We start from the raw sequence: 20,886 nt of genomic DNA on the forward strand, positions 1-20,886 counted from the left end.
AACTCTCAATCTCATCTCAAGTGAGTGGCCAGCCTTATACAAATTTGATACGTAATATACCTTAAGTGAATTTTCGATACGCTGTGAGGTACTTACTTACCCACTTAACTGCCTACTAATACTTAACTTCGGTTCGGTTCAAACATGTAACTTCGCTCGTAACTGAAGTTTCTAGTTCGTGACTGAAGAACTAGTTGCTAGGACAACTTTATTTTTACTGAGTGACCTTAATACGGGATAGATGCAAATGGCAAATTGGGAAACAGCTTGGGAATGAAATCTTTCGTACAATGTTTCTATTCATGGCTTTCGTGGTGGAAAGCCTAAGACTAAGGCCCACCCGATGATGATGAATGTTTATTTTGTCAGTAAAAGCGATATTTTTTTAGGGTTAGGAAAAAACGGAACTCTTGTCTTATAGAAAACATGCATGAACTGTAAGCGTCAGCACAGAAGCCCCCTGTCTATTAGCGTGAAATGTAAATATCAAGTTTAAGCTTCCAATGTAGGCCACAAGATAGCAGAACCTACAATGCACAAGAAAACATACGTGGGCTGTAGAAGGCAGCAATTTCATTGGCGTGAAATGTCAATGTATAGTTTATGTTTCCGATTCAGGCCACAAGATGGCAGATCCTCCAATGCGCACGACCCTTATAGGATCATTTATGCGTCTGTCTGATCTGTTCGTCTATCATAGCCTAGTTCTCAGACATTACTAGGCCTAAAATTTTGGAAAATACACAGAAACTATTTATTTTTTCCTTTCCTTTTTCCTATAGATACGAGTACATAGAAGCACCCATGACTTAGGAACAAATATCTGTGTTCATTACATAAATGCTCTTACCGGGATTCAAACCCGGGACCATCAGCTTCATAAGCAGGATCAATACCCACTAATCCAAACCGGTCGTCTTAAAATTTATGGCAGAAAACCCACATAAAATACTTAAAATATCGTAGGTATTGGTAGTTAATTAACTGTTGAACTTGTGGGTCATAGCTGTAGTACTCGTATTGGAGTATTAGTTGGGTTGGGTAGTTTTACGGTAATTAAATTTATTCTCTTGTTAAGCATGCCTTTTTAAAAGAGTTATGGACAAAATGAAATTTAATATTATCATAGAAAGTAACTTTATTTGTTCTTAGAGTGAAGAGTTATAGAGTTTTTAAAATAAGATTAATTACGATACGATTACGAAATGTTTGTTACAATACTGGATTTTACATAATCTGGAAAATGTAGCTAAGTTTTATACTTAAAATAATATACGCCTGAGTTTTCTCAGAAAGCCTGATCGAATAAAACAAAAACTAATTTAATTCATTCAAAACATATTTTAGAAAATGAAAGTTTAATAATAATATGCAGCCCTGATAAAATTACTGGCAGCATAGATTAATTTTCCTTTTGACACGAAACAACTCTCATAAATTCCATTAGCTCCTACAGTTTTCTATGGAGAAGGATAAATTGAGTCAGATGAATCACATTTTAGCTGACTCTCCCGATCAATAAGGATTAGACCCTAATTAGTGCGCCAAGATGGGATGAAGCGTGACTTGTAATGAACTCACATTAAAGGTCAGAGCTGGCACATTGAAAAAAGATACCAAGCGCCGCGTTGATAAAACAGCCTTAAGTTCTTTATAATATAACATATTGATATCCCTACTATTTATTAAATAGGTAAATAGCTCAACCTTACAAATGAAGTAGTCTACTTAAATTTACACCTTATATTTGAATAAATACGCTTATTATTATGATATATACCATCTGAATAATCTGATAATGTAAACCGAAGGTGGGAATAGTATACTCTAAATATCTATTAGATATCTCTAATATGAGTAGAAAATGACTGTAAAAATAGTGTAGTTAAATAAACATTTTTGTTAAAAAAAATTAAGGTTGACATGGCATTATCAAGAGATTGTAACGTACAACAAGTATGTTGACTGATATGATATCGTTTGAAGGGTCGCGTAAATTACAGAAAATTACATCAAGGCTAATTAAGAAGAATATTATATTAATTTCCCGCTACGTTCAATGATAATTTAGCCTGGGTCCCGTTACAAACCATGTTTAGAATATTTATTATTTAAACTAAAAATGCAAAGCGCAGCGATTTTCAGTATTGTCGTACTGTGCTCTAGATAAAAATGTTTGAATAGAAAAATTATAGAGCAATGAGGATTATATTTGCGTTGGAATACTTGAAGGAAAAATTCAAAGAACTAAATCATACGCTACCATAGGTAGTAGCAGCGTATGATTTACTTATTTGAATTTTATACTTATATTTACGCTATTTTAAAACTGCGACTCATTAAGACATTTTTGTGATCTTTACTAAGAATTTCATACAAAATTATGACCTAATATATTCACGTATGTATATTTCGTTCATTATTACCTACTAGAAGATAATTACTGAATTATGAAGATAATTACTGAATTATCTTTTAGTGACGAATGGAAAGTGACCATGTTTGTAAGTAGGTACACCCTGACTCCACGTCGCGGTTATCCACGTATTTTTTATTTAAAGTTGGTTTTTAAACTTCATTAATTGCTACTTTTACTCATATCTATTCGCATAGGAGAGTAGTGCAGATTATCCAATGGGAAGTCTGTATTTAGTCACAAAAAAGGTAATATTTAAACGAACTGCCCGTTCAAATCTCACCGCGCGAGTCAAGTTACGCGTAAAATAGATTACACCGCATCTTTTTAATTATTTTTACGAAATAGCCGGGTCGAGTGATATGTTTATGTTAGCCGCACTGGCTAAGCTAGAAAAAGATTAAAACAGACCACGTCGATACTCGATGTACAATGACCGGATTTATTCCTTGAGTAACTGCGTTAACAGAGTTTTAATACATATATGTGACCGCGGCCGTCAAAACATACATAATTAAGTCAGGAGTTATTTCACAAAATTGCAGATGAGATTATTTATTAGGAAAATGTTTATCTCTGCTAATGAAATCTCATATTAACATGACAAATAGTGCGTAAATATTTGAATTTAACGTTTGGTATGGTTGGCCTTTATCCTATTAATTAGTTATTGACCAATTGAAGTTTAATTATTTTAAACCATGAACAATATAAAGTATTATTCAATAGTTGAAAAATCCTAAACCGCAGTCTACAGCAAATTTTGGACACGAGTTCTAGTCACAAAGATAATGTACTTACTTTAATATTACAAAGAAGTGTTGCAAATACTACCTTGCGTTTCTCAGTTCAAAAAAGGAGCTGATTTGACTTGTCAGTCGACCCATTGGGTTCCATTTGGTTGATATTCAAATGAGAACTAGCAGCCAACACAATTTGTTAGTTTAGTAGGTCATTGTGTAATATATGTAGTCTAGCGTATACACTACATTGTTTACAGCACAGTTCGTGTCCACAGGACAGCGCCCGAGATTCCCCTAAAGGATTTCTCTAGGTATGGTATACTCGTAATACAACTTCTCAAGCCCCAGGGAACCAAATGCACTGTACCTTGTTTTACATTGTAATGCGAAAGCGTTGAGACGTTTCTCTGAAAACACGTATTGCTATTGATATAATTCCTCGGTAAAATAGGTGAGCGATGGCAGAACAAATTAAACTTCTAACTGTGAAAGTCCCGTGACATTCGAACATATTAAAATTACTTTAAACATGTCGAGCGTTCATTCGACTTAATTTAACGTCAGATTTAACTTGAAATTAATATTGTTAATTTAAAGTTAGACTTTACTAGCATAATGTTAAAATAAATTGTAAGGGATATGTAGGAAGAACACAAAGCCAGAGAAACAGCCGGCTATTATATACTAAGCACCCCGATAATAGGCGTGGAACCGGTAATGGGACATAAAACCACAAATCCTGTACAATAAGTACCTTTAACAATCAGTTTATTAAGGCAATATTTTATTATAAAACAAGAGTTATAAAGCTACTTAAATTTGACGTTTCATTAAATTCTATTTTGTTTTGAGGAATAAGTGATAATTCTTTAGAGGGAAGAATAGATTTGCGATCCTATCGAAATAACGGTACTTTTTCTATGAAATTCAATTTCGGGAAAAAAACGGTTTCCACTAACAAAATCTTAACCTAAATCTTAATCTTGATTTTGATGTCGATCACTTCAGCATAATATATTCTAGGTTTGTAGGTTTTACTTTAAAAAAAAAAAAAAGTGTGTTGCAAATTTTGAAAAAAAAAGGAAAACCTATATACCTACAATACATACATAATTAAGTCAGGAGTTATTTCACAAAATTGCAGATGAGATTATTTATTAGGAAAATGTTTATCTCTGCTAATGAAATCTCATATTAACATGACAAATAGTGCGTAAATATTTGAATTTAACGTTTGGTATGGTTGGCCTTTATCCTATTAATTAGTTATTGACCAATTGAAGTTTAATTATTTTAAACCATGAACAATATAAAGTATTATTCAATAGTTGAAAAATCCTAAACCGCAGTCTACAGCAAATTTTGGACACGAGTTCTAGTCACAAAGATAATGTACTTATTTTAATATTACAAAGAAGTGTTGCAAATACTACCTTGCGTTTCTCAGTTCAAAAAAGGAGCTGATTTGACTTGTCAGTCGACCCATTGGGTTCCATTTGGTTGATATTCAAATGAGAACTAGCAGCCAACACAATTTGTTAGTTTAGTAGGTCATTGTGTAATATATGTAGTCTAGCGTATACACTACATTGTTTACAGCACAGTTCGTGTCCACAGGACAGCGCCCGAGATTCCCCTAAAGGATTTCTCTAGGTATGGTATACTCGTTATACAACTTCTCAAGCCCCAGGGAACCAAATGCACTGTACCTTGTTTTACATTGTAATGCGAAAGCGTTGAGACGTTTCTCTGAAAACACGTATTGCTATTGATATAATTCCTCGGTAAAATAGGTGAGCGATGGCAGAACAAATTAAACTTCTAACTGTGAAAGTCCCGTGACATTCGAACATATTAAAATTACTTTAAACATGTCGAGCGTTCATTCGACTTAATTTAACGTCAGATTTAACTTGAAATTAATATTGTTAATTTAAAGTTAGACTTTACTAGCATAATGTTAAAATAAATTGTAAGGGATATGTAGGAAGAACACAAAGCCAGAGAAACAGCCGGCTATTATATACTAAGCACCCCGATAATAGGCGTGGAACCGGTAATGGGACATAAAACCACAAATCCTGTACAATAAGTACCTTTAACAATCAGTTTATTAAGGCAATATTTTATTATAAAACAAGAGTTATAAAGCTACTTAAATTTGACGTTTCATTAAATTCTATTTTGTTTTGAGGAATAAGTGATAATTCTTTAGAGGGAAGAATAGATTTGCGATCCTATCGAAATAACGGTACTTTTTCTATGAAATTCCATTTCGGGAAAAAAACGGTTTCCACTAACAAAATCTTAACCTAAATCTTAATCTTGATTTTGATGTCGATCACTTCAGCATAATATATTCTAGGTTTGTAGGTTTTACTTTAAAAAAAAAAAAAAAGTGTGTTGCAAATTTTGAAAAAAAAAGGAAAACCTATATACCTAGTATTTTATTGTGTCAATAATATTTAAAAAAAATCATGGATAATAGAAAATATTTAGAAGTGGAATTTTTTTTTTCTCTTTGTATGGACGAGTATTGGTACTCCAGAGGAGTTACATTCTCGTTGCCGACCCTAACACTCCGCACCCTCGTTGATGAGCTCTGGCAACCTTACTCACCGCAGGAACACACCACTATGAGTAGGGTCTAGTGTTATTTGGCTGCGGTTTTCTGTAAGGTGGAGGTACTTCCCCAGTTGGGCTCTGCTCTAGATCTGGAATGACATTCGCTGTGCTGTATCCTACAATACAAAGTGACATGACATTCACACTATTCCCAGTGCCCATACCTCTGTTTATATATCTCTAAATATTAAGAAAATGTTATCAATAAGCTACAGTCTTTGGATTCTAATTATCATTCAGTGCAATTTCTGTTCACAGGAGCCCACAATAGCAATCGCGTAGCCGGAATTCAGTTTCCCCTCTCATGCATATTTATCACAATCGGTTAAGTAATATGAATCTGGAAGCTAAGATTTTTTCTTAATAAGGGGAATAAGCGCTTTCATACGTTTAGCAAGAAAATAAATGATATCGGTGTTGTATAACACGTTTCAACTAAGATTAGCCAGCCAAATGCAACTATGAAGCCAATGCGACTAGTCTAAAATACAGGAAGCGAGTATTAGAACTAGAACTAGAGGCACTAAAATAACAAATAAATATACCATAAATGGTGGGCCATAAATTATGTGCGGAGGCCAAAAAACTTGCTAGAACTTTGGGGCGGCGTTTGAGGGATAGGGGCAGCGACCTCCATTCCGACTCTTTCCTGGTCCAGCAAACATCGCTGGCTGTGCAACGCGGCAATACCGCTAGCGTTTTTCGCACTTTTGGATCAGGGGACAGTCGGAACGGGACATGGGTCTTTTGATATAGAGTTAGTTTGTTTTAATTAATTAATTGTTTGGGTTTAATTATAGTTTTAGTTAGTTATTGTCCTTCAAATTAATTTTTTTATCATTTTCATGGATTACTTTTTTTATAACTGGCGAAAGTTTGCCATACAAATGGATCTATCTCTAGATTCACTTCTTGTATTTTTAGGGTAGTTGCATTTGCCCCGTAGTTGCATTTATCCTCACTGACCTTATCAGTATGACAAATGTCATGCAAATTCATTATGTACAGTCAAGTGTAAAAATACGGGTCCACGCAACTTACTCAAAAATATGTCCCATAGCTCTTAATTCGCCGACATAAGAGCTATAGGACATTTTATCTGTGTACGAAAAGGATCCTGACCAAATTATTAGGCAACTTTTACGTTCATTAACCCATCCAGCGCCAATTACGACACGTTGTCGTTATGCCTCTACAAAGAATTTCCGCTACATACCGGGAAAGCCATGTTATTGGCTAGGACAGAGCGCTACAACCGTAGCTCAGCGGAGAATATGTCAAAATCTATCCACACAAACCTTTCACATTATATCATAATTCATATAAATGTTTATTTTATGTTTCCCTGTGTTACTAAATTTGTATATTGGTTTCCTTAGCGAATTATCGTGGATTGCTTAGAGCTTCTGAGACAAGCTTCTTAAAAATACTCTTTTGGAAAAACAGCACTCTCAGTTTTTACTTTGGTTCTGGGATAACTTGAAAACTAAAGATCGTGCCACTAAGTGTTTGAAAAACTTCTCGATTTGCACACGTCTTCGATAGCTCGGTTGGGGATTCTACAAAGTACTCTTTTAAGCTTAAACTAGATGTCACTACGTCTTGGCAGCATTTCAAGATGTACATTCTGTGAAAGCTATCCGTGGAATAGTAAGTAGGGAGCTATGATATTTTAAAGGTACATACATTCTAAAAAAAAAACAGAATTGATAATATAATATAAATTCTTGAGCACTTAGCAACCTATTTTTTATACTGTTGATTGATCACTGCACGTTAAAAACGTCGAGTTCAAACCGATACATGACTGTAGTAATATTATACCTAATTTTAAAATGAATGTAAAAGTGACGTTTGAGTTTTAACTGCAGCTGCATTACTGTTGCGGTATCGTTCTTCCCTCCGCTGTATCTGTCAATTTCCTTGATAAAATGAGTGTCGGAATGAACTTCATAATCGCGGCAGTTATGCGACAGCGTCACTGTCACTGAACAACGACGCCGTAACAGTAATGCAGCTGCAGTTGACATCCGAACGTCACCTTAATTACTCGTAGAAATTACATTAATGCAAATACTCGTAATAAAAATAATAGAGGCAAAACTGTTTTTAATGATTCAAACGTGTGAAACTATATCCATAGTTTAATATTATAAAAATTGGCTGTTTTAATTTATTTACTTTATTTCTTAGAAAAACTTAGGTACAGCTAAAGTAACAAATAGGTTGTGAAATAGAAACAGTAAGCCAGTTACAAGTTTCCACATGAAGAAACTTATCACTTACCTTATTTTTGTGATTACTTATCTTATTTTATCGACTACCTTTTTCTAAAACTATTTGAAGTGGATTATTTCATAGAAAATTGTAGATAACAAATTTTTCAACACACTTGTTTTTATTCCACCGATTTTTGGCTCATAATCCTAGATATTAAACACGCGTTCTGTTTTTTCATTATATTATCCGACAGAGTTAAGAACGTAACTGGTTGCTTATAATATCCATGGGAACACAGCCTTCTTAATTTGGTAGAGTAATACATTTTTTTTTACCAACTATTAGGTTTTAAATGTTAGTTCAAAGAGGTTTTATCACACTAAAAATAATTTATATATTATAAATTATCTCGTAAATTACATTAATGAATAAACATAACATTTCATCGATTTGATCTCCATCCGTCGAACAGAAATACGAAAATATTGGCTTTTTAAAAAAAAAATAATTGGCTGTTTGTCGATTTCGTTCGCGCCTTTGCATTGCGCGCGCATTTGAAATTTTGAATCATGCGTAAAAAAAAATAACGCGCCCGCCATGTTCCGTATTTGTCATAAAATTGGAGTAGTTTTGCATGTTTTTAGTTTATATATTGACGAAAATGTCATTTTCAAGCATTGAAAATTAAGAACACATAAAATTGACGCTGCCAGTAATACTAATAGAGGCAAGAGCCGAGAACGGTAGCCTTTTACCATCAAAATCGGGTGAAAAATAATTAGCGGCATATGAAACTTTTATACAATGGAAAATCAGCAAAAACGCCCAGTCTATCTTGGAAAACGTGTGAGCTTACTTCAATGAACCGGCGAATAAGTGCCTACAAGCCCAGCACGCTTTGGTGCAATTATTAGATGTTAAAACGGTAAGCCACCATTTGAAAATTGTATATACTTTTACTATTTTGACTGATCTAATTTATAAGTTTTGTTTTTTCCCCGCAAGTGTGTTGAAAAACGTCGTATGAAACGCGTGTGCATTGGTAATTACACACGTCGGCTTTCTTATTGCGCGCTCGCTTACAGCTCGTGAGCACAATGTCGCCTCGTGTGTAATGACCAACTTAGCACACTTGTATCATAATGTACTAATAAATTCCTATTTCTAAAGTTCACAACAATTGGAACCCATAAATAACCTAAATACATCATCAAATACTATTCCTTATCGTAGGATGTGTGTGAACAAAGTTGTGAAAAGTTTAAGTAAAAGGCTTGGCAGCAGACAACCCATAAATCAATAATGTTGGCACCGTTACAGTTCAATCACGAGTGGTAATTTTCTTTTATAAGAGACACATGTTTCGTTTAAAAATTAAAACAGTTTTCTTATCGGTTGCGGCGTTGCTGTCTTCACTGCGCTTCACATTCTCTACATTCAAATTTCTCTGAATGTATAATTTATTTGGCTGCATATCTGATTGAGCGAACTGACGTCGTAGTGTGGAAACACCCCCAACGAGATGGATTGATGATCTGGCCAATGTAGGGACCGATGCTCATGCATGCCTCCCTACATTGCATTCCTCATGGGCAGCGTACTTATTAGCAACGCAATTTTCACGTTTCAATTTCTGCTGGGGATTAAGGTACTGTGGCTTCAGTACTAGGTAGGTTACGTATGCGTGGCAGTATAGGAATCAGTTAATACATCGAAGTTTTGATCATTGCTTGGAGTTAATTGCTAAAGGGATGCTACAAATAAATACTAACCTTTGGACGTTGTTGATGGCTTGATTAGTACATTATTTGTACCTAAAAGTAAGATGAAATATGTGAATTTTGGCTCGTGTAAATTACTTTTTGAGTTAAAAATATATTTATTAGCCTGATGTATATAGGTCAATACTGATCTTGTATGTCAAAAACGTGTGAAGATGGTCATACTAAACAAATTTCCCCATGAGACTTGTCACAAATTCGTGAATAAAAATGTAATCTAAACCTTAAGGGCTAGAACTGCTGGAAGTATACGAAACGTATGGGCAGGTGGACCAACGATCTGGTTAAAGTCGCGGGAAACCGTTGGTTGAGGGCAGCGAATAACCGTTCGTTGTGGAGATCCTTAGGGGAAGCCTTTGTACAGCAGTGGACATCTTTCTGCTTAGATGATATAGGTCATGCGAAATCTATTCAGATGACCATCTTATTTTTACGACCGGTCTGGCCTAGTGGGCCCTTGTTAGAGCAAAGAGGATTGGACAATTGTTGACAGACTGGCTGGTTTGAATCTTGAGGGATGTTTGAATGGAATGTGACGGTTCTCTGTCGAGCAAAAATTATAATTGTCAGCGGAGGCTGATTTTTGTATTGAGATTTATTTATTGTGTTATTTGTGTTATGTAATAGTAATTAAAGTGTTTAAATATATATAGTGTTTTCCTGAGATTAGTCTACAGGTGAGCGAAGTTCTCACAGGTCATGGGAAGTACGATTTCCAAAAATCTGATCGACCTAATCATGAACGAGGTACAACACTAGTGTAAAACACAGAGAATTAATATTTTGTTGGATGTAGAGGAGAACGGCGGTAAGAACTACCAACCAATAACATCCTACTAGCTAGAGTAACATAACACAATGAGTACCACCATGTCGAATGCGGGACCGGGACTCCCGAGCATAGAGAAATTGCAAGGTAACAATAACTGGAGTACCTGGAAGTTTGACATGGAATGCGTATTGATGCACGATGATTTGTGGCAGTATATAGAGAAAGTTGCTGACACAACAGATGCTACCGCAAAGAGAAACGATCAGAGAGCGCGAACTAAAATCTGCTTACTGATTGAGAGTCAGTGTAAGGTACACGTTCGTAAAGCCACTACTGCGTACGAGACGTGGAATAATCTTAAAGTAGCTTACGAAGATAAGGGTATCAACAACAGATGTAGACTGTTGTCAAGGCTAGTGAGCCTAAAACTGAGCATGTTTAATTCAATAACTGAATATATAACTGAACTGATGCAAGTTAGCAATCAACTAGCAGACTTGGGAAAAGAAATCGATGACGAATTACTAGCAGCACTCATGCTACAAGGCCTACCAGAGGAATATGTGCCTATGAGATTGGCGCTGGAGAGCGCGAACATAACCTTAACTTCGGACTATGTAAAAACAAAACTGCTGCAACTGGATGAGAACAGAATGAGTGCAGGCCCAAGTAGCAGGCCTAGCTCGAGCTCCGCGCTCACTACATCAAAGCATCACAACAATCACAAGAAGCTTGTTCAGAGGAACAAAGAGAAGAAGACAGTAAAATGTTTCATTTGCGAGGGACCGCATAAAGCTTGTGACTGTCCACACAACCCACGTCAATCGAAGAGGAATCATATGGCGACGGCACTAACTAGTGTGAATCGAGAGAAGACTCATCAAGACGAGTGGATTATAGATTCGGGAGCGTCAGGACATATGAGTTTCAGGAAGGACTGGATGGATAAGTTTGTGAACTTTGACAAAAAGGTAGAAGTGAGTTGCGCGAATGGAGGTAAGGTTTTTGGAGAAGGTTTTGGTATTATAGAGAATGATTCACTTGATATTAGCATAAACAATGTGATGTATGTACCAGATTTGTCTTCAAATTTATTGAGTGTGAGCTCTATGGTTAACACAAGAAATAAGGTTGTGGTTTTTAATAAAAAGGGTTGTGAAATTTACAATGCTGATGAATGTTCTATAAAAGGGAACCCATGTGTAACTGGGAAGCATGATAGGGGAATTTATAAACTAAAATGTTCCTCAGAGGCAGTTGCACTGGCGTCTACAATTGGAAGCGAGATGGAGCTTTGGCATAAAAGGACGGCACACTTGAGTGTACGTAACCTGACTTTATTGAGAGACAAAATGGCAACAGGGGTAAGTTTTGAGAACATTATTAACTCCAAAATGGACTGCGTAGCCTGCTTGATGGGCAAGCAGACTAGGCAACCATTTAAACGTAACCAGGCTATGAGAGCTGGAGAGCTCCTCGAGCTAATTCATTCGGATATTAGCGGGCCAATGAGTGGTAAGTCTATTGGAGGTCATAGATACTATATAACTTTTATCGACGACTACTCGCGAAAAACTTTTGTATATTTTCTTGAGGCCAAAAGTGAAGCGTTTGAAAAAATAAAAGAGTTTATAAATTTAGCAGAGAGGCAAACAGGAAAAAAGGTGAAAGTAATAAGAACTGACAATGGAACTGAATATGTAAATAAAAGAGTAGATGCCTTTCTCAAAGAACATGGCATTAGGCACCAGCTCACCATAACATACACGCCTGAACAAAATGGTGTAGCCGAACGTGCAAATCGCACGATTGCCGAAAAGAGCAGAGCAATGTTACAAGAGGCAGGACTTCCCGTCAGTTTTTGGGCTGAAGCAGTCAATACCGCTGTATACTTGAAAAATAGAAGTCCCACAATAGCTGTAAAGAAGATGACGCCAGAAGAGATGTGGACTGGACGAAAGACAGACTTAAGTCATCTTAAGGTTTTTGGATGCAAGGCATATATGCACATACCAGATCAAAAGAGAACCAAGTGGGATCCAAAAAGCAGAGAGCTGGTATTTGTAGGATATTGCGAAGAGTCAAAAGGGTACAGGCTGATAGATCCTTCAAACGGAGAGCTGCATAGAGCCCGAGATGTAATATTTTTTGAGAACCAAAAATATGAAGGAGGCACAAGGGCTTATGATCCTGAGAAGAAGCAGCATGTTACTATCAACCTAGAAGAGAATGTACAGCAAGACGTAGCTCCAAAGCAAAGAGATAATGTTCAGCAACGGGGAACTCTACAGCCAAGAGAAAATGTTCAGCAAGAGCAGAGAATTCAGGTAGAGAACCTGGAATCAAATGATGGAGATTATGATGCTCATACTGAAATATCTGATGGTGAAGAAAACTGGGCTTCGTCTGAAGAGAGACCAGATGGAGAAAATAGAGATACACCAGTAGATATTTTACCAGCTGAAGAGAATAGAGACACTCCTGTTGAACCTTTAGTGGAAGAAAGGAGATATCCACTCAGGGACAGAAAACCTGTTCAGTTACCTGATTACATAACCTACCAAGCGACATCAGAGTTTGATGATCCGCTTACAGTGCAAGAGGCATTATCCAGGAAGGATGCTCAACAGTGGAGAGACGCGATTAAGGAGGAGCTAGACGCACTGAAGACAAACGGAACGTGGACTCTAGTAAAGCCTGAACAAGCAAGCAACGTTGTTGATTCCAAATGGATATTTAGAATCAAAAAGGAGGCGGGGAATAGAACTCGTTACAAAGCTCGCTTAGTGGCACGCGGCTTTAGCCAGAGAAAAGGCATAGATTACGATGAGACTTTCTCACCGGTAGTGCGACACAGTTCAATGAGACTTCTCCTAGCCTTAGCAGCTAATCTCGGTCTACAGATTGATCATATGGACGTAAAAACTGCGTTTCTTAATGGAAGTCTTAATGAGAGAGTCTTCATGCGTCAACCACCACACTTTGAGGAGAAAGGGAAGGAAGACTACGTGTGTCTTATCCAGAAATCTCTATATGGACTTAAGCAAGCACCACGATCTTGGAACTTGAAGTTACACACTGAGCTGGAGAGCCTAAACTTCAAACGATGCAAGAACGAATCGTGTGTCTACATGAGAAAAACAGATAAGGACATGATAATCCTCGCTGTTTATGTAGATGACATTTTGTTACTCTATAACAACGAGAATGAGATGAAAAAGGTTAAAGAAGAACTAAAAGCAAAGTTTGAGATGAAGGATTTAGGAAAGGCCGAACTGTTTCTTGGAATGCGAATAAAACAAGAAAACGGACTTATCCAAATTGATCAAGAGGAATACATTGACAAAGTCCTTCGCAGGTTTAAAATGGAGAACTGTAAACCAGTCAGTACACCAGGAGTTCCAGGCCAACGTTTCCAGAAACCACAAGAGCCATATACACCTGATAAAAGTATACCCTACAGAGAGCTGATAGGATCACTGATGTATATAGCTGTGTGTTCCAGACCGGACATAGCACACTCAGTAAATTTTATGAGTCAGTTCTGTAACTGCTATGAGGAAGTTCACTGGACTGCTACTAAGAGAATCTTAAGGTATCTTAAAGGTACAAAGAGCATGGGACTCAAGTACTCCAAGGAGACATACGGATGTATACAAGGATTTGCCGATGCTGATCATGGTGGAAACTTAGTTGACAGAAGATCATATTCTGGCAACGTCTTCACGATGGCAAAGGGAGCTATTTCATGGCAAAGTACAAAACAAAGAAGTATAGCTTTGTCAACAGCCGAGGCTGAATATATGAGCCTATCGGAAGCTGCCAAAGAAGCCATATTTCTTAAAAGGTTCCTTATGGAAATTATGGGAAAGGAGGAGTCTCCCATAACAATACACACGGACAGCCAATCCGCTATGGCAATTGCACAAAACCCAGTGCAACATCAGCAGACTAAGCATGTTGATGTTCGCTACCATTTTATAAGAGAAGCAATCGAAAATGGTGCAATTTCGCTGGCATACTTAGAAACGAAGCGAATGGTTGCTGATGTCTTGACAAAAGCCGTTGTTAGAGAGAAGCATGAGTTTTGTCGTAGAGAGATGGGTGTGTGTTGAAGGCTGTTCGTTAGTGAGAGTGAAAGGAACCGGGAGAGTTTGGATGAGGATAGAATGTCTGAGGGAAAACAATTGAGGAGGAGTGTTAGAGCAAAGAGGATTGGACAATTGTTGACAGACTGGCTGGTTTGAATCTTGAGGGATGTTTGAATGGAATGTGACGGTTCTCTGTCGAGCAAAAATTATAATTGTCAGCGGAGGCTGATTTTTGTATTGAGATTTATTTATTGTGTTATTTGTGTTATGTAATAGTAATTAAAGTGTTTAAATATATATAGTGTTTTCCTGAGATTAGTCTACAGGTGAGCGAAGTTCTCACAGCCCTGTCTATAAAGCCTGATGGGGTCCGGGATTCGACCCGGTAAGGGTATGTATTTGTGTAATGAGCACAAGTATTTATTCCTGAGTCATGTATGTTTTATATCAATTTAAGTAATCGTTGTCTGAGTACCCACAACACAAGCCTTTTTGAGCTTACTGTGGGATTTAGTCAATATGTGTAATTGTGTAGGAATGTCCCTATAACATTTATTTATTATCTTAATACTTTTTTGATATTTCGGATCACAACCAGGGACCGGAAAACCCGTTCATTTGGCTTACCCGTTCGAATGGGTAACCCCTTCATGTGATAAGCTAATCGTTTGGGTAACCCGTTCAACCGGTTACCCAACAATAATGATTAACCCGTATTATTCAGATTAACCTAATCGTAACAAGTGGTTACCGCTTACAGGAGCTGATTCGGTTTGTGTTTTGCGTGTACTAACCGGTAACCTTTCGGTTTAGGGTAAGCCTTACCCCTTTCCCGCGCCTTTCCCCCGCCGCTGCGGCACCGCGGCAGAGATGGGCATTACGTAATTGATTCGATAGTTATATTGTAACTACCGACGTAAAAGTACTTTTCGTTAATGTTGACTTAATATATAGATGCTTGTTTGTATCCGGTTTTAGTAAGATGGCGGCCACACACTTTGTCATAAAAATCATCATTTTTAGGTTTTAGGGAGTTCCGATTTCGAAAATGATGACGATTTTGGAATCCAAGATGGCGGCCATGCAGTAAGTCATAAAAGTCGTCATGTAAATCGGTTTTTAGGTTTATGGGAGTGCAGATTTAGAAAAAGATGACCATTTTGGAGTCCAAGATGGTGACCATGTACTATGTCATAAAATCGTCATGGATGTCGTTATATAGGTTTTAGGGAGTGCAGATTTCGAAAATCATGACTATTTTGGAATCCAAGATGGCGGCCATGCAATTTGTCATAAAAGTCGTCATGGATGGAGTCCAAGATGGTGACCATGTATTATGTCATAAAAATCGCCATGGATGTCGTTTTATAGGTTTTAGGGAGTGCGGATTTCGAAAATCATGACTATTTTGGAATCCAAGATGGCAGCAATGCAATTTTTCATAAAAGTCGTCATGGATGTCGTTTTATACGTTTTAGGGAGTGCGGATTTCGAAAATGATGACCATTTTGGAGTCCAAGATGGCGGCCATGCAATTTGTCATAAAAGTCTTCATGGATGTCGTTTTATAGGTTTTAGGGGGTGCGGATTTCGAAAATCATGACTATTTTGGAATCCAAGATGGTGGCCATGCAATTTGTCATAAAAGTCGTCATGGATGTCGTTTCATACGTTTTAGGGAGTGCAGATTCCGAAAAAGATGACCATTTTGGAGTCCAAGATGGTGGCCATGCAATTTGTCATAAAAGTCGTCATGGATGTCGTTTCATACGTTTTAGGGAGTGCAGATTCCGAAAAAGATGACCATTTTGGAGTCCAAGATGGTGACCATGTACAATGACATAAAAATCGTCATGGATGTCGATATATAAGTTTTAGGGAGTGCAGATTTTGAAAATCATGACTATTTTGGAATCCAAGATGGCGGCCATGCAATTTGTCGTAAAAGTCGTCATGGATGGAGTCCAAGATGGTGACCATGTACTACGTCATAAAAATCGTCATGGATGTCGTTTTATAGGTTTTAGGGAGTGCGGATTTCGAAAATCATGACTATTTTGGAATCCAAGATGGCGGCCATGCAATTTGTCATAAAAGTCGTCATGGATGTCGTTTTATACGTTTTAGGGAGTGCGGATTTCGAAAATGATGACCATTTCTAAGTCCAAGATGGCGGCCATGCAATTTGTCATAAAAGTCTTTATTGATGTCGTTTTATAGGTTTTAGGGAATGCGGATTTCGAAAAACATGACTATTTTGGAATCCAAGATGGCGGCCATGCAATTTGTCATAAAAGTCGTCATGGATGGAGTCCAAGATGGTGACCATGTACTACGTCATAAAAATCGTCATGGATGTCGTTTTATGGGTTTTAGGGAGTGCGGATTTCGAAAATCATGACTAATTTGGAATCCAAGATGGCGGCCATGCAATTTGTCATAAAAGTCGTCATGGATGTCGTTTTATACGTTTTAGGGAGTGCGGATTTCGAAAATGATGACCATTTCTAAGTCCAAGATGGCGGCCATGCAATTTGTCATAAAAGTCTTTATTGATGTCGTTTTATAGGTTTTAGGGAATGCGGATTTCGAAAATCATGACTATTTTGGAATCCAAGATGGCGGCCATGCAATTTGTCATAAAAGTCGTCATGGATGTCGTTTTATAGGTTTTAGGGAGTGCGGATTTCGAAAGTCATGACTATTTTGGAATCCAAGATGGCGGCCATGCAACTTGTCATAAAAGTTATCATGGATGTCGGTTTTAGGGAATGTGATTTTCAAAAATGATGAACCTCAACCATGTGTATCGTAAAGAACTCGTCATGACATTTAAAATGAGCTTAAACTCGATAGCATTATGGGATGTCATCGATGAGTTCCATTGACAACTTCCGATTTCACTATCAGACCTTCGTCACCATGTGTATCGTAAAGAACTCTTCAAGACATTTTAAATGAGCCCAAACTCCATAGCATTACTAGTAGTTATCGATGAGTTCCATCAACACCTTCCGATTCCACCATCAGACCCTCGCCACCATGTGTATCGTAAAGAACTCGTGAAGACCTTTACAATGAGCCCAAACTCGATAGCATTACTTGTAGTTATCGATGAGTTCCATCAACACCTTCCGATTCCACCATCAGACCCTCGCCACCATGTGTATCGTAAAGAACTCGTCAAGATATTTAAAATGAGCCCATACTCGATAGCATTACTAGTAGTTATCGATGAGTTCCATCAACACCTTCCGATTCCACCATCAAACCCTCGCCACCATGTGTATCGTAAAGAACTCGTCAAGACCTTTAAAATGAGCCCAAACTCGATAGCATTACTAGTAGTTATCGATGAGTTCCACTGACACCTTCCGATTCCACCATCAGACCCTCGCCACCATGTGTATCGTAAAGAACTCGTCAAGATATTTAAAATGAGCCCAAACTCGATAGCATTACTAGTAGTTATCGATGAGTTCTATCTACACCTTCCAATTCCACCATCAGACCCTCTCCCCCATGTGTATCGTAAAGAACTCGTCAAGACCTTTAAAATGAGCCCTAACTCGATAGCATTATTAGTAGTTATCGATGAGTTCCATCGACACCTTCCGATTCCACCATCAGACCCTCTCCACCATGTGTATCGTAAAGAACTCGTCAAGACCTTTAAAATGAGCCCGAACTCGATAAAATTATTAGAAGCCATTGACGAGTTCCACTGATACAGGAGATGTGCACAGACAGCTAACGATAAAGAAAGTGACTATAATAGGAGTAATAGGTACTAAACAAAAATATACCAAAATCAATGCAACGCCTTACCATATTAGGTAATTTTCCTTAAACTTTAGCATGTGTTTTGAAATCTACGTTGTGCGCTACTTGTCTTAACGTACACTTTTGTTTGAATTAGCAATATTAGGTCGGCAAATTACAAAGCCTTTGACAAATACCGACTGCCGCCGCGCCGCGCCGCGCACTCGCACGTGCACGTAGGGAATGGAACCGCCGTGTTTCGCGTCGGGCGCTACGTTAATAGACCATATGCAGTTCACGTAAAAGTTAAAACAGCTTGTTCGTATTTAATCAGCGCTTGAAGCGGTAACCCTTTCCCGGGTTTTTAATATCGGTAAGCGCTAACCTGAATTAATTCAAATAAAAGGATTAGTTTCTTAACCGGTAAGCCAATCAAAAGCTTACCGAAATGAAGCGGTTTTTGGAACACAGCTTTACAATAACCCGGGTTTTTGAACGGGTTAGGGTAAGCGGGTCCGGTCCCTGATCACAACCTCAAAATCACCTAGTATACTCTTCGATTAACATTATATTGGGCTATAATAGTAATCATAAACGTTTATTTGGTGAACGGTCACATAGCGAAGAGTCTCGGCCAACATCTTGAGAGACTCTCGCTAGAAGTTTGGATCAAGGGTCAGATTCAGATGCAGAAGGCGCAGATAGTCCATCGGTTCTTCTCTCTGCGTCCCTGACCACCGGCAGCTTGGACCCTGCTCCGCTGCCGGCGGCACCCTGGGTTAGGTTTTTTTTATAATGTGTTTATATGTAGTTTTTATGTGTTTGACTAACCCCGGTCTACCTTTCACCGTCGCCACTCAAGATTTTTGAAGCTAGTTTTTTGGCAGTTTGTAGCCGATACCTAGAGTAAACAACGACGCTGAGCTCCATCAATGTATAGTTTTAATTTAACATGTGTAGCGTGACTTACAGTTACAGTGTTAATTTTAAGGAATAAATAAAATAAAATAAATACTCTTAATCTTTTGCATTGTCTCTTACTTTGGGTCCGCTGTAACAACAATTTACCCACTCGAAAATAGGTTTTGTCCAGATAATACCACTGAGCTTACTTCGCATAAGGAACTTCTGCTACTAACAGTACCAACAGCCTTTGTTTTGCTTTTGGTGTCTGTTAAAACTTGTTTACTTTTCTTATCTTTTATATGTATGGTATCTCTCGTATTTATTGTACAGAACACACAAAGACACAGATATGGCACAGGATAGGCAGTATAAAGGCGAACTTATCCCTTTAAGGGATATTTTCCAGTTTACCTTTGATTAGATGATAATTGATGAAGAACGGTAGACAAGTATAGCATTGAGTACAATAGATTATAGGAAAATCAATAAAATAAAGTCCTGGAATTGTTTTATGTTGTTACGGATACCTACCTAATGATTTGACAGAGAAATATTAATGGTATATAAATTCGCGAACGTTTTCATTTTCTGCCCACAATCCATTTTTTAAATTTGCTAAAAAAGCTATTTGCAAATTGTGTTATCTGCAAAACGATAATCAATGGAATTTAACTCGGCTAAAAATATATTATAGCACCATTACAGATCTCTTAGTTCACTGGTTCGCTCGAGAAATCTAGTCGCAGCACCCGCGCTAAGCATGGAAATGCACGGTCTGCTCAGATAATAAAAGGAAACTTTCTGTACCGAGTATTCCTTTATGTTGCTATCTCTATTTTATCCATTGTATATGTGTTTGAGTAAAATGACTGCAGGGAAAACTAACAAGAAGCAATAATATTACGCAAGATAAAGCAATAAGATAGATAGTTGAAAAACTGGTTATTGTAATTTGACTAACAAATTTTTACTATGAACTATTGAGCAAACTCTTCAATGTCAACATTAGTTACAAACAGAAAGGTCTAAAATTAAATTTGTCTACAAAACGAGTACATTTAAAATAAACTCTCTTTTTATCGGCATCAAGAAGAGTTCTAGTCAAAGTATACATACATCCATAAACATATTGTATGCATGAGTATTCAAATATATTTAAACAAAATAAGCAGTAAGTAGACTGTTATAATTTTGGATGTTTTTGATTACTTCGTAATACTTATTTACAAGGGTAACTGATGTTCTTCTATGTTTATTCAGTTATATACGAGCATGAAATATGGAGAGTTCGACAATGCTCTAAACAGGGACATCCCACCATTGATGCCCTAAGGGCACCTGGCGAGTGTTCCGTAACACAGCCAGGCATAAATGAAGATAATTGATCATCTGCAGTTTCCCGGCTCGTCCTGGCACGAGTACGTCGTCCCCTGTTAAAGGAACTCATGAATATAGATGGCAGCACTGACGGCGTATTTCCTGTATTTACCTCGGAGGCGGTGACGTGTGGCTCTGTAAATGGTTACGGGCATAGGGCCCGTATTGGATTCCGATATTTTTTTATCGCAAT

The sequence above is a fragment of the Cydia pomonella genome, chromosome 10 (assembly GCF_033807575.1).
Source record: "Cydia pomonella isolate Wapato2018A chromosome 10, ilCydPomo1, whole genome shotgun sequence".
NCBI classification, from domain to species: Eukaryota; Metazoa; Arthropoda; class Insecta; order Lepidoptera; family Tortricidae; genus Cydia; species Cydia pomonella.